General features: G+C 42.3%; 1 long non-coding RNA gene and 1 pseudogene across 1 annotated transcript; both read left to right on the forward strand.

Annotated features, from left to right (window-relative positions):
* The first annotated feature begins 726 nt into the window (after positions 1–726).
* Positions 727–1,065, forward strand: LOC121443602 (annotated as a pseudogene).
* A 3,017-nt stretch (positions 1,066–4,082) lies between these two features.
* Positions 4,083–14,052, forward strand: LOC121443524. Its single transcript, XR_005973674.1, has 3 exons — positions 4,083–4,112; positions 9,016–9,064; positions 13,943–14,052. It is a non-coding gene; the product is annotated as an uncharacterized LOC121443524 (long non-coding RNA).
* Positions 14,053–15,231: the final 1,179 nt, after the last annotated feature.

Consider the following 15,231-nt stretch of genomic DNA (forward strand, 5'->3'; position numbering starts at 1 on the left):
CTGCCCAATCCTCCCTTTCTCCCTTCTCTCTCCCCATCTCCCCTTCCCCCCACCCCCACACCCATGCTCCCAACTTTTGCCTGGCAATCTTGTCTACTTCCAATATCCAGGAGGATAACTATATATATATATATATATATGTTTTTCTTTGGGTTCACCTTATTTAGCTTCTCTAGGATCACAAATTACAGGTTCAATGTCCTTTATTTATGGCTAGAATCCACTTAGAGTGAGTACATACCATATTCATCTTTTTGGGTCCGGGTTATCTCACTAAGTAAAGTGTTTTTATTTAATTTGGGTGGCTTTTTAAGAGAATTGTTCAGTGAAGTTTCACCCCTACTTATCCTTTTTTGTATTTGTTAAATGAGATCATTGGATGAGTCCATAGATGACAAGGGTTCAAGCTGTTCTTAATATACCAGGTTACAAGGGGTTAAGACATAACTTTTGAATGTCAAAAAGAAACCTTACTATCTCTTTGAGTTTTAGGTTTACAACTGGGAAAAGTCAAATTAAGGTCATCTGGTTAGTGTGGTTCATCAGTGTTAACATTCTCAATTGAAATCTCTATATAAGATGATTATAGACTGTGTACTCCACCTTTATTGCTTTAGAATTCACAGCCCTTAGCTGGAGTTTTCACAACCAGACGTAATTTGCCTACTTTAAAAAAATTATTATGCCTTTTTCCTCTTCTGGGGACGGTGCTTAGAGGCACTCAGAATGGTCCAGCGTTTGACATCCTACAACACAGCCTCCAACAAAACTAGGCTGTCTCGAACCCCTGGCAACAGGATTGTTTACCTTTACACCAAGAAGGTTGGAAAAGCACCTAAATCAGTGTGCGGTGTGTGCCCAGGCCGACTCTGAGGGGTTCGTGCTATGAGACCGAAAGTCCTCATGAGATTGTTGAAGACAAAGAAGCATGTCAGCCGGGCCTATGGTGGCTCCATGTATGCCAAGTGTGTCCGTGACAGGATCAAGCGGGCTTTCCTTATTGAGGAGCAGAAAACTGTTGTGAAAGTGTTGAAGGCACAAGCGCAGAGTCAGAAAGCGAAATAAATGTGCGGTTTTTTAAATAAAAAAAATTATTATTGCATAGGTATATGGTAGGGGGTGGTGGATACATATCTCAACATTCACATGGAGGACAGAAGGTGACTTTGTGAAGTTGGCTATCTCTTTATTTTTATATTGTTTCTGCCCCACTTATTTCATTTTCCAAGCGCTCCCCTGACATTTTAATCTATCTTAAGCCTTGGCTACATTATGAGATTTTGTTTCAAAAATCAAAACTAACAAGAATTTTGTCTATACATCAAATTATCACCAAAGAATAATATTGGAAACAGAAAAGAAAAATTACCATTTATTATACAAGGATCCATAATAAAGACTACCAACAGATTTTATAGAAGAAAATCTTTGGACACTAAAAGTCAGTGAGCTGCCACATTGAAAGTGCTGACTGAAAACAAGCTGGAAAACCCCACAAGTGAGAGAGATAATATAAAACAACATGGAAGCTGGAGAGATGATCCAGTGGACAATAGCAGCATACTTCTCTCATACAGGATCTGGATTCAGTTCGCAGCACCCACAGGGAATCTTGCTACTTTATATCACTCCAGTTTAAAGGGATCCGGTCCCTTCTTCTGACTTCCATAGGCACTAGGTATGTAATTAAATCCAAGAAAAACACATGTAAGGAGAAATTTCTTTTTAAGAAAATCTATTAGAGCAGTAAATGCTCTTATGAGACATCTCTCCAGCACCTGCATTTGACTCCTGTCCTTACAGTACCATGTGCTGTATTGGTCTGTAGGGACAGGTACATGAGGTAGGCATGCTAACTCTTTAGATACCAGGTATCTATACAGGGATCCGGTGTACCCACTTCTCTCTGTGAGGAGGGATTCCCCTCTGTATGCTGTGAATATCATTGGTTAATGAAGGAACTGCTTTGGGCCTATAGCAGAGCTATAGGGGGACAGAACTAGGCAGGGAAAACTAAGCAGAATTCTGGGAGAAAGGAGGTGGAGTCAGGGAGAAGCCATGTAGCCCTGCTGGAGCTGAATGGAACTTTACCTAGTAAGCCGCTGCCACATGACAATATACAGATTAATGGAGATGGGTTAAATTAATATGTAAAAGTTAGCCAATAAGAAGCTAGAGCTAATGGGCTAAGCAGTGATTTAAATAATATAGTTTGTCTGATTATTTCAGGGCCCTTCTTACTACATCTCTGTGGGTTCAGGATCATGTCCCAGCTTCATTTATTATCAGAGTTGGAGCAGATCTGTCACCTCTCTTCTAGGATGGTAGTGCAGATTAGGCCCACCTGATGATGGAAAGCAGAGTTGAGATGACCCTTCTGGGGACTGGGAGTGGAGTAAGAAATGCTTCTTGATACTAAGAAAAAGCTCCAGCTAAGCAGTGTAAGCAGGAAGCCCCAGAGGAGCCACAGTGAATGGAATCTGCAGCAGAGCCCACATGCTTTCTGTGAAGACTTTTCCTGTGGAAGCCTGGACATAAGAGGGACAGTTGAAGCTGCCCTTTTACCATGGCAGATCTCAAGTATATTGGGGAAGTGATTTCATCCAGATGACTGACTGTTTCATTATTGTAAAGCTCTCCCTGGAACTTAGAGAGACTGGAGGTGAGTCAGATAATACAAGTGTAGAGGAAGTAATTCTGTGGGTTCACAGACAGGTGCTGACAAACCAGGGCTTCTAAAAGCTCAGCAGCCAGAGATGTAGAGTAGAGGCTTTGGTTACTCTCTGCTGTAAGTCATTTTCTCTTTCTGAGATGACCCTGACACAGAAAGACCATCTGTAGACTGTAGACAGAGACTGCGCTTTAGTTTCCTGGTCACCCAGACCCGGATAATTTCACAGAAACTATATTAAGTACAACACAGTTTGGCCAATGGCTTAGGCATATTCCTAGCTAGATCTTAGATGAACCCATTTCTATTAATCTATGTATTGCCATGAGTCTATGACTTACTTGTAATGTTCTGGTATCTTTCTCCTTCAGTGGACCCAGATTGGAAGCTGAAGATCAGCTTGCCTTAGCAGATGGGGGTGGGTGATGGGAATGGCTTGTCTCTTAAAGGGACAGGACAGACCATTACATACCCATCTCTTTTTTAAATAAAAATGCAGGAGGTTAGGCACAACAGGTTAAAGGAATTAGGGCGGTAGATTCTCAAGAGTGCTTCCTGCTTATTTGTGGGTGTCATCTTGGGGGGGGGCTAAGAAAGCTGGGTGCTGGTCACATCCTGGGTAGATAGTCTCTTAATACTTTTTTAAGGTATTGGCAGAACAAAGAACAAAGTTAAGTTTAGGAAAAAAAATTAGGATCAGGAAATTGAGAGTGGTGTATCTGACCTGTTTAAGGTGGATACTTCAATTTGGCTCCCTGGAACTCACAAGAATTCTTTGGGTTTGTGAAAACAGAAGAATTTTACATCTAAATGTCAAATTTGAAGTGGAGAACTTCTAGAAGACACTTGAAACTAGGCCCCTTTGAGTTTGGCAACCTATGTAGTCCTTGGAATTTTTATCTAAGGTCCTGATGTATTGAGAAAGTAAGAGAACACCTTTTCTAAAACAGGGAAATTGCATGGTAGGGTCTTTGGCTGAGGGGTGGCATCAGATCCTGAGAACCCACGTTTTTCTACAGTTGGGGCTGTGGTTATCCATCCCAAGGCCACTGTGGACCTTGTTTATAATGCCCTTGAGTTACCCTGTGTTCCTCTCGTGCAAAATTGTCTGAGTAGCCTCCTTCTGAATTTGTAAAACTGAACCCATTGGTGTTGAATTTGGCACAAATCTCCAGCCAACCTGGATAGGTCTGTCCTAAAAGGGGAAGCCAGAGCTAGGAACTACTGTGCATTGTGCCTTCAGCTCACCGTCCTGTCATTCAGGCCTCACTCTCCAATCAGAGCCTCTTGCGGACCCACCAGTCAGATAGATGGGAGGGTACTTCTGGGAGCCAGGCTTCTGGCTCAGCTTGTTTCCTGTGAAAGTCGGAAGTTGCACTGTGTGTTGTGCCTTGGGCTCCATCGTGGGGAGAAAGCGGGTTAGCTTGGCAACTGCACCATGGTGAGTAAAAGAGCCTGTTCTCCACAGATAGGGAGAAGTGGCTGGCCTTGGTGAGAAAGAGGCTGCTGTCTCTAGACTGTGTGGCGCGGCTGACTGAGCTGCGAGAGGTGGTGTGGTGAGTCCTCCCCTGGTTTGGTGGGAGTCTGGGGGCTAGACAGAGTTCGGCGTGTTCCTGCTGGTTCTGTGTGGTCCTGCGTGATCCTTGCAACTCCCTGGCCCAGGGAGGCAGCCCCTGAATAACCTCACTCTGCCGGCTGCATCTGCACACAGCACTGGGAGCAGGACTGTACTTAGAAATATCCTTGTTGTTGACGTCACTATGAAAAGCGCGCTGTAGTCCTTGTATTGTCAGTGTGGAAGGCAAATTTGCCAAGCTCGGAGAACCCTGGTCTCTAGCGTCTTCCAAAAGTTCTACATTTTTAACATTTAACATTTAGGTTTCGGATCCGCCTGGAGTTAATTTTGTGGGGCTTGTAAACGATTATCTCCTGTGTAGAGTGTTAGGAAAAGACGAGCAGCTCCGCCGGTGCCAAGAAATCCAATCAGGTCAAATCAAACCAAATTAAAACGCCCGTGTTTTATTAAATGCACACTCTCGGGTGGCCGAGAGCACGTGCAAAATCCGGGACCCACGTGTTCTTCCTCTGGGCGCCCACGTAAATACCCGGTGGGAGTGGTCCTGAACCCTCCCTGGAATGCTGGGATTTGGAGTCCAGACCAACGCAACTCCTAGGCCTGGGGGCTGGGATAGATATCAAGGGCGGGGATGACGCTCTCAACTTAACAGCACATAGAGTCTAGACTGTGATGTAGAAGAGTAGAATTAATTGTAATAGAATTGATGGTATAAGGATTTACCCGTTCTTAGGAGAACTTAAGTCACAAAGTAGAATTTAGGTAAGGGCGGGCTCCATCCCAAATACCCCTAAGATAAGTAGTACACTAACCATGCCTGTTAGAGAATGGTATGGGAAGATGGAAAGTTTGTTAAACAGTAATTTTTTTTTTGTTAAACAGTATTAATCACCTTTAGAGCTGAATTCCCATAACAAGGGAGACAACCCTGATTTACAGTCAGCAGAAAGGCCCATCCCTTTGTTAAAAGACAGGCCTCTAAATGCTGTCAAGGGGCCATTCCAGGTACAGTCAACATTAAGTCCTGGTGCGCCATGAAGGTATACTAATTCTAGAACAGCTGCATCTCTAGTCTTTTTGAAAATCATTTAGAGTCAAGGTCTTTCATATTGATTGAGGTGGACTTGAACCCTGTCTGTAGTCCTACAGGGCATTGCCCTTGGCTCTCCTCCCAACTGACCACCCTCAATTCTTAGTTTACAGGTCTGCAGCACCACAGTTCTAAAGTTACCAGTTTGAGTTGCATAGTGGGCTATCCATTGCAGTAACAGGAAAAGGATTTGACCGTGGAGCATGGCTTCTCCCTGTAGAATGAAAGAAGATCAGTGTGCTGTGTACACTGCAGGGGGAAACCGACTAGACAATAGCTTGATCACAGACTGAAGCTGCAGGGGTCTTCATCATAAAGAATGACCTGAAAGGGCAGGGTGAACAACATTCTGTGTAATTTCCCAGCATGCATTAATTTCTTCCATGTGAATGAAGACAGACAGAATTAATGGGTGTACAATTTAGGGAGGGTAGCTTGAGCTATTGAATGTTCAGTTTCTAATTGTGGAACTCTCTTATGCAGATGTGTGCAATCCTGGTTGACACAGTAAGTTAGCTCAGAGGTTTGAGACACAGGCCATTGGCTGGAAATCTGTGTTAGCTTATAGCACTCAGCAGCTAACATTTTACATGGGACAAAGTCATACAGTCTCTTATTAATGGCATTCATTAATTCTGGGAACAATATGACTTCACTGGGGGACAAGGCCTGAGAAAAACATGAATAAGTTTTCCTTTTGGCAAGGCCAAGGAGAATTTAAAACATTTTTGATAAGGCCAATATATAGTTTGCTGTCTAATTCTGGGCATGACTCCAGGAGCATATTGCTACCTGCTCTCCTTGCTTTCCTTACAAAAATTATTGTTGATTGCCTTTAGTGTCACTTTCTTAGAGCGATAGATGAAATGAGTATTTTATTAGGAAAACTTTCCCCTGATGATTCTTCTCTGGGTGAGCCAGAGGGGATGTTGTTAAAAATATACAGTGGATCTGATTCAGCTCTTAAAGCCTTTGTTGTCTGAAGTATTACCTTGAATTCAGGATTCTCAAGAACAGGATGCTGCCTTTCCAAAGCACCTTGTGAGTAGTCTGAAAGAGTCACAGTAGTTCAAGACATGACATATTTGCATGATTGTCCTTGAGAGAATGATTCTAACCACAGGAGTCTAAGAGTAATGCAAAAGAATAAATGATATCAAGAGTTAATAGGAAGAATTTAAGAACAAGGAATGAAGTAGTGTCATAGAAACCCACAATGCCCTAATTTCTCTGTGTCAATACTGCAGGAGCCAGTGTTGTAGGAAGCTGAGAGGAAGGGGATATGAGAACGAGGAATACCAGCAGTGCCAACTATTAAGAGCAAACTTTTTAGTTATGTAGCTAAAAGGATGACAGGAGGAAGCCTGGTATGTCCCTTATAGGAGACAGCATAGTATTCAATATAGACTGAGGTTATTCAGCCTTGACTGAGTTGATTTTAGATTTGATTAGAGCTGAAATTCTCTTTTACTTTGCATCATGATGTAACTGCAAATGTTGCCAACTGGACACACTGTTCCACCTGTAGGTGTGCCTAGTTAGTAAATACCTATACTCCTCAAGGTGTTCCACATAATATAAACAGAAGGAACATTGCCAAACTCCTTTTATGAGATTAGTTACCCAGATACTGAAACCACACAAAGACTCAACCAAGAAAGAGAATTACAGATCAATCTCTCTCATGATCATAGATGCAAATGTATTCAATAAAATACTGGCAAACTGAATCCAAGAACACATCATCTGTGGTCTCTATGTCTACATAACACTTGACCAGGACCTTTTCTAGCTTTCATTGTTTCCACCGAGAAGTCAGGTGTAATTCTAATAGGTTTGCCTTTATATGCTACTTGGACATTTTCCTTTTCAGTTCTTAATATTCTTTATTATGTATGTTTATTGTTTTGATAATTATGTGACAAGGGGACATTATTTTGGTCCAGTCTGTTTGGTGTTCTGTAAGCTTCTTTTACCTTCATAGGCATATCCTTCTTTAGGTTTTCTTCTATGATTTTGTTGAGTATATTTTTCTGGGCATTTAAGTTGGACTTTTTCTCCTTTTATCCCTGTTATTCTTAAGTTTGGTGTTCTAGATTTTCTTTGACCTATGAATCTATTTCCTCTATTGTGTCTTCAGTACCTTAGATTCTTTCTTCCATCTCTTGTATTCTGCTGTTTATGCTTGCATTTGTGGTTCCTGATCATTTACCCATAATTTCCATTTCCAGAATTCCCTCGGTTTGTGTTTTCTTTATTGTTTCTATTTTGGTTTTCAAGTCTTGAATCATTTTTTTTTCATCTGTTTGATTGCTTTTTCTTGGTTTTCTCTAAGGATTTTGTTGATTTCTTCCAATTTTTTGTTTGTCTTTCCCCCCACTTCTTTGAGGGAATTTTTCATTTCCTCTTTAAGGGCTTGAAACATTTTCCTAAAGTTATTTTTTTGGGCATTTTCTGCTTCTTCTGTGTTGAGGTGTTCGAGTCTTGCTGCTGTTAGAGCCACTGATTTTTTTCATGGTGCTGTGTTCCCCTTTGTGTTGTTCAGTCTACCCATCTTTTCCTCCAATTGGTGTAGTTGGGGTTGTGTCTCTGGTGGTCAGTCTTCCGCGTGCCAGTGAATCCTAGGCTCAGATGGTCTCTCCTTGTGGTGGAGTTAGGGTTATGGTTCCAGTCACAACAGATGTTGCTCAATGGCAGAGCAGAGGTTAGGGGCAGGTAGGTGGGCCTTCCTTGCCTACTGGCTTCAGTGGAAGTTGGGCGTGGGTGGGCAGGCTTTCCTTGTGTGCTGGCTTTGGTGGAGGTCAGGAGTGGGTGGGCCTTCCTTACCTGCTAACTCTAGCAGTGGTTGGGTATGGGCGGGCCATCCTTGTCTCCTGGCACTGGTGGAGTTCGGGCATGGGCAGGCTGCTGGGCCATCTTTGCTTGCTGGCTCCAGCAGAGGTCAGGAATGGGCGGGCCTCCCTTGCTTGCTGGCTCAGGTGGTGGTTAGTCACGGACAACCAGGCTTTCCTTGCCTGCTAGAGCTGGCTAAGGTTGGACATAGCAGGAGGGCCTTCCTTGTCTGCTGACTCTTCCAGAGGTCGGGTGTGGACAGGCTAGTGGGACTTTGCCTGGTGGATCTGGCAGAGGTCCCCAATGTAGTCTTGACCTCCAAAAATAGCAATCCTGCCTCCAGGAATCTCAGAATGAGACTCCAAATCTGTCTTTATAAAGCTCTCATAAGCCCTTTTGTCTGCCTTTCCTCTGGGGTTTCCCTATTATTTTTCAGCAGCCACCATGAGTTCAGCCAACTTCTTACCTTTAAAACCTTCTAGTCTCTGCAACTTATGGTGAATATCTGGTGCTGACTGGTTGACAAAAGCTGGGCTGACTACAGACCAATTCTCTGGTGCTTCCAGATTCCAGGGTGTATAGGTGTTATAAACTTCTGTCCCCCTCTCAGGGAATGCTCCTGGTGTTTCTTCAGGCCCTGGCATACCTGACTAACTTTGGACAGAAACCCCCATTAGAGTCTGGAGGTGGACTTTCAGCCTCTCCCTACATTTTTCTATGTAGAATCCCAACTGAGTCATATCACAGAAAACCCAACATTTATGAGATCTGATTTGGTGGCCAGTCTTCCATCTGGGCCTGGAACCAATTTCTAAGCTTCTGTTCTAATCCTGTCTCTCTCCTCAGTAGTGAAGAGGACTTGGAGCAGTTGAAAACAATCATCCCAAGTTGGTTGGTGAGTGAAAAGAACTGAATACAACAGGTTCAGTGAGTCTTGCTGGCTTCTCAGAAAACTTAAGATTTTATAATTTCCAGTTATAAAGGTTGCTGGTGACCAAGGGCTGGTGACTAGATGTTGCCTGTCCCCAGCATCAGGTTGGTCCACAGCATGCAATGGAAGGGCCACGGAATTCTCCCCAGCTGGTCACTCCTCCTTTTGAGAATGGGTGTGTATGTGGGGAGCTCCTCCATCCCACCCCCTCTGCCTTCCCATACCTCTCATCCTGGGGTACCTGGGGGTAAAGTAGTGGGATAGAAAAGCACCCTTTCTCCCTGTTGCCTGGAGAAAGAAAGGGTACAGGGGCGTGGTAGGCAGTGGTCTGTCCCCCTCTCTCCTTTAAAGAGAATGACCCCATTCCTAACACAAACATTTTGTAGTGAATCATCAGCTTTTTTTTTTTAAATAAAATGAACGAGAATTAACATAACATGGCCAAATCTCATACCTCCTCTGGCCTTTTACAACTTACTATACATCCTCAGGTTCCTATCTCTGTTCAGACAGCCTTATCTTTTATTTCTCTTCTCCTTATTATTTTAGTCTCTTGCCTTTTCTCTTACTTTCTAGACATGAAAACGTTTTATCAAAGTTCTTCTTGTGGTTTCCTTTAGTAGTCTAGAATATTGTATGCCTTTAATATTTAAACAAGAACAGCACTCGGGAGGCATAGGCAGGCGGATCTCTGTGAGTTCGAGACCAGCCTGGTCTACAAGAGCTAGTTCCGGGACAGGCTCCAAAAACCACAGAGAAACCCTGTCTCGAAAAACCACAAAAAAAAAAAGAATAGAATCATACATATACCAAAGCAGAAATAACTCTAAATTTGCATCATCACAGTAAAACTTGTACCATGAGAAACATCTAAGACTAGCAGTAGGGTTTTCTTTTTCACCCTAACCAATGATAATCAGCTTCCCCAGCCACCACAGTGATCAGCCATTGGTTCTCTGTTAGGCACCCAAAGTCCTGCCATGTCCTTATCAAGAATGCTTTCACCCCCTCCAGATAATGAGCCCTAAGTCACTGACTTGGGTTTGAAAGTCCTTGGAGCGGTCCAAAATAAGACTCCAGGGAAGAAGTTGAGTTTGACTGATCCACTCCTAAGAGAAGTAAATGAGGTAACATTACAAACAACAGGAAAACACAAAAATAACACTAACAGAAATATATCAGCACAGCACTTAAGAAAGAAACCAGGAACCAAAGTAGGCTGATGGCATGTCTCCCTGGGGAGTTCCATTTTGCAACAGGTGTGACCTGTGTTCCCTGTTCAACCAAAGGGACCCTCTGTCCCATCTAGGTGGGCCCAGGACATCTCCCAGCCCACGTGGCCTCTAATGCATCCATCAGTCAAAACCCCAGCCTACAGATTCAGTTAGTTTGAGCCACCCAGATGGGGAAAAAAAAAAACAAACAAACCACAAACCACAGAACAAGGGACAGAACAGACCCAGACACAGAGGGCTCACTTCACTTACCAGCCAGCCAGGTTATCAGATGCTTATCATGGTGGGGTTCTCTGGGGAACTTTATGGACAATGCACCAATTGTTAGGGTCTGAGAGAAGCCTCCAAGGAAAGACCAACAGCCATGTATGTGATAACAAGAGTGCTTTATTGGTTCCAATGTAGCACTTGGCGGCCACTAAAAAAGGTCACAAGCTCCTTTAAGCAGAGTTTGGGAAATTTCAGGGAGGAGAGACTAATCTGTGACTGATTGGTGGAGGAAAGATTAGTCTGGGGTCTGATTGGTTAGAGGGAGGTCCTAGTGCTTAGGGACCTTCTAGCAGCAGGGTAGGGAAAGCTATCTTTAGTTATCAGGAGACTGGGGGTCATGTGCTGAGCCAGCAGAAGGGGCCATGGGGTGACTGCTGAGCTAGCAGAAGACTGGGATGCCTGCTCCTAAATTGTGGTTTTTCTGATGACTGTCTGTTTAGCTCTGTCCCATTTTAGTGAACCGAAACTAAGGCCTGATCTCTATTAGGGCTACTAGGAGAGCCTGTCTTGGCTCTGATCTACCGCCCCCCCCCCCAAAGCTTTCTCACTGGTAATGATCTGGGGCCAGGGCTTTGTGGGAGGGGTTGATTCAGATCCTGAGAATCCAACTCTTCCCATCACGTGGAGCTATGGTTCTCAGTCCCAAGGCCTCTGTGGGCTTGGTCAGTAATGTTCTTAAGATACACTGTGTTCCCCTTTTACGGCATTATTTTATTAGACCTCCCTGAATTTGTCCCATTGTATGGTAGTTTCTTTTGCAGCCTGGGAGAGTTCAGCTCTCAGGGCTGCACCCAGGGTCACTAAGAAAATACTTTTTAGAGTAGCAGGGCTTAAAACGATTTCCTATTTAAGAAGATTCATACAATCTGAGGATCATTCCCTTTTATTCTTCTTCAGCTCTAGTTCTCTTCATTGTTTTATTCTCCTTGTTCTCTTTATTCCATTCTGCTCCAATTCTCCACAGCTTATTTCAACAACAAACTTTCTGCAATAAAAAAAATTACAAAAACTGAGGGGAGTGAGTAACCATGGCAGTGCCTGAGCTCAAGGTCCCTAGTTTCCCATCCTGAACCTGGGCCCACATTGCCTTGTGAGACACCCTGCTGAGGAATTCATACAGGGAGTGATTGTGATCTTTATCAGCTAGACTTTTAGTAAGCAAAGAATTGTCATAGTACTTTAGATTGCTTTGTATTAATAGCCTTGGTTAGACATCTACGACTGTCCTTTTTCATGTTTTAAATTACGATGTGTATACAAACCCACTCAGTCTAGTTTGAAATTGCTCTGAGGTTTCAGATCAGCTAAATGTGTGTAGCCTGTCTTAGACTGGGGGAAATTGTTGTTTTCTTATGTTATTCTGAGTGAAAAAAAAACCAGACCTTATGGGACAATAGACCAGTTATGAAGCATATCCTAGCATATTTCTGTTCTTCAAAATTATACAGGTTAATGAGAAGTCATCTTCCTGACTATCCATGGATATATGTGTTCACAAGATTGAGATATAATCATGAGATTACATATACATATCATATGAGATACACATTATAGTGCAGATATTGGGGAGATACCACAGTTGTTTCTGCACATGTGGAATTACAGAGAAACAACAGTTTCCAGAGTCAGTAGTTCCATAAGCCTTGCTTGAACAAGGTTCTCCTCCATCAGAGAATTATTCATCTGGTGGGTTGACATCAGAATTATCAATTGCTATCTGCTGCATTTGCATCCTGGCCCACAATAGCTCATGACAGTTTCTGCTGACTTCATAAAAATCTCCCATTTCTTTCCATTCCCCCCTAGAAGTAGTATACACGATATTATTCTTTTTAAGAAGCTTACTTGGTAAGAGGCATAGCTTGTACAGGACCATTTCACCCCAGCCTTTATCTTTTCTACCTTCTCCATTTCCTATCTTTCTCATTTCTGGCACCTCCACCTCAGGACCCTGTCACTGGAGAATAACCTGTTATTTTATGTCACTGTTATACTTAAGAAATAATTCTGGGAATATCTTTGCTGTGTAAATCTTCCATGTGCTAAGTTCCTGTCCCTATTTAAATTGTTCAAAGTGTAACCTGGTGCCTGAACCTAAAATAAGAATGACAGGAAGTTTGTAATGCAAAGTCTGTTCTAAGCTGGCTCCTCTTTGAGCATTAGAGTAAGGTGAAGAAGCATACTAGTACTAAAGCAGTTTTCTTTATTAAACTCTTAAGTGTGTAGAGTGATTTCTTCTTGGGAAGGCATATTAATTCTAGAACATCTGCACTTCCAGCCTTTTAGAAAAATATTTCTGAAACAAGCTCTCCTATGTTGTTGACTCCAGTAGCCTTGATCCCAGTCTGTTGCTCTCCAGGTCATTGACCTTGCTATCCTCTATAGTACACTTCCTAAATTCTTAAATGACTGTACTACCTTGGAATTTTCAAATTTTTAAATTATTAACTACCTATTGCAGTCACAGGAAAAGATTTCCATGAGGAGCATGGCTTCTGCCTTCACACTAGAATAGGGAAAATAGTTCATGGTGTACACTGCAGAGGGGAAACAAGGTCAACAATTAGCTGCTGGAGTCACAATTATGAAAAAGGACTTGATTGTGGCAGGGGGAGTAGTTTTGTAATTTCCAAGCGTGTATTAATTCACGTCCTGTGAATGAAGGCAGACCAAATTGGTAGTTTTTCCACATTGAGAAGGTTAGCTTGAGCCAAATATAAAGATCTTCCAATTAGGGAACTTTTCTTTCTTTCTTTCTTTCTTTCTTTCTTTCCTTCTTTCTTTCTTTCTTTCTTTCTTTCTTTCTTTCTTTCTTTATTTCTTTCTTAAGCATACAATGTACTGCTGGCAAGGAAGGCACCAGGTCTCATTACAGATGGTTGTGAGCCACCATGTGCTTGCTGGGAATTGAATTCGGAACCTCTGGAAGAGCAGCCATTGCTCTTACCCTCTGAGCCATCTCTCCAGCCCTAGGGAACTTTTCTCTGCAAATATGTTCAGTCCTGCTTGACACAAAGATTGATAAACAGAACTTTGACTGTTACTCTGTCAGGTTACAGATTTCAGCAGCCAACATCTATCAGTCTCTTATTAATGGCATTCCCTCTACTAGGCAAAGGACTACTCTTTTTCTAAGTCAATATAGCTAAGTTTTTTATCTTAAAAATGAATCATTTTCACCATTTAAAAATGCCAATTACTGGTATCATGTTTGAAAATTTCATTTTTTTAATTGCATTACTGTGCTAATCTCTATTTGTTTCTGTTCTCCAGTGTTTCTCAGTCGTTAGGAATTTCATTTCATTTTCTCAAGTACTATTGATTTATTTCTGTTTAGAGCAATGCCTTCTCAATCCCAGGCTTGCACCACACTGTCAAGTTGATAATTGACTTGAATACTTACTCCTTCCTCTGCTGTCCAGTGCTGGGAAGACAGTTCTGCAGCTCCTTCCAGGCTGGGCCTTGACTGGTAAGTAAGAAAGAAACATAGACCAGTTAATGAGTGTCCTGCAACATCTCTGGCTTTTATTTGGGAAAATGAAGAGTGACTTGTTCAAGAATTGAGTTCAATGACCAACTTTGAAGCTGATGTAGTCACAGTGCAGAAAGGGAGGGATAGGATGGAGGTTGAAAGCTTTCCTGCTTTGCAGTAGTTGAGGTTAGCAATGTGGATCAGGTAGTCAGGTTTAGATAATCAACAAATATCCTGACTGACCATTTACTGGTGTTCACAGATGAGGGCAATCAAGAATCAGGATAAAATCTGACCCTGTCAAATTACTATAGTTACACTTGTTCAAGTAGACTAGAAGATCTGGCTAAATTATGTGGCTATGATTTGAGATGCACATCCTGGGAGCAAAGGTTGAGTAACCCATCATGTGCTCTCTTTCAAATCCCTAGTCTCTGGAGAACATGGTCATAAAGCCTGTTTCAACTTTTCAAAATAATTCTTTGAGATTATAACTACATCATATATAGTTTCTTTCCTGCCTCTAAGCCCTACCATGACCCTCATTGTTTTCTAACTCATGGCCTCTTTTTGCTTTAACAATTAGTTACACAGTAACAACAGTTACTGTTAGAGGGTGACTTGTGTTTGGCTGCACTGGACATTGAGTGTGTAATGGAAGGTGTACAAGACTGGAAGAATTTCTACTAAATTACAAATTTCCTAGACCATCCCCCTGTCTGTGTCTAGGAAGGGGAGAAAAGGAGTTTCTGAGCTGCAGAGATTTTTCTGTTATGCTTGGTGTTAGTTGGGTGGATAAAATAGATTCCACAACTTGTACCATAATCTATGTTGCAGGAAATAGACATTAGATTATTCTTTGACATTGTTTAGTGTGTAGGGCATCTTTGAGACTGAGTTTATCTGAAACCTCAAGGGGCATGAGAGTTTTCAGAGCCATAGCAGGAGATTACCTCCATTTGCAGAGTGGGCTCTAGAACATGGGCTTCTCTTTGGAAGAAATATCTAGCTGGAGAGTCAGAAACATAACAAATTTAGTGTCTGTTTGAGTTAATTTGGTAGGTGTTATAAAGTCTGTTTATTTAGTTTTTTTTTATTGCGAAAAGAAGAAAAAAAAACATAAACAAAAAACAAGTTTCCACCTCCTCCCAGCC

The sequence above is a fragment of the Microtus oregoni genome, unplaced genomic scaffold (assembly GCF_018167655.1).
Source record: "Microtus oregoni isolate MIOR12 unplaced genomic scaffold, Mior012 000109F_ref0000275, whole genome shotgun sequence".
Lineage (NCBI taxonomy): Eukaryota > Metazoa > Chordata > Mammalia > Rodentia > Cricetidae > Microtus > Microtus oregoni.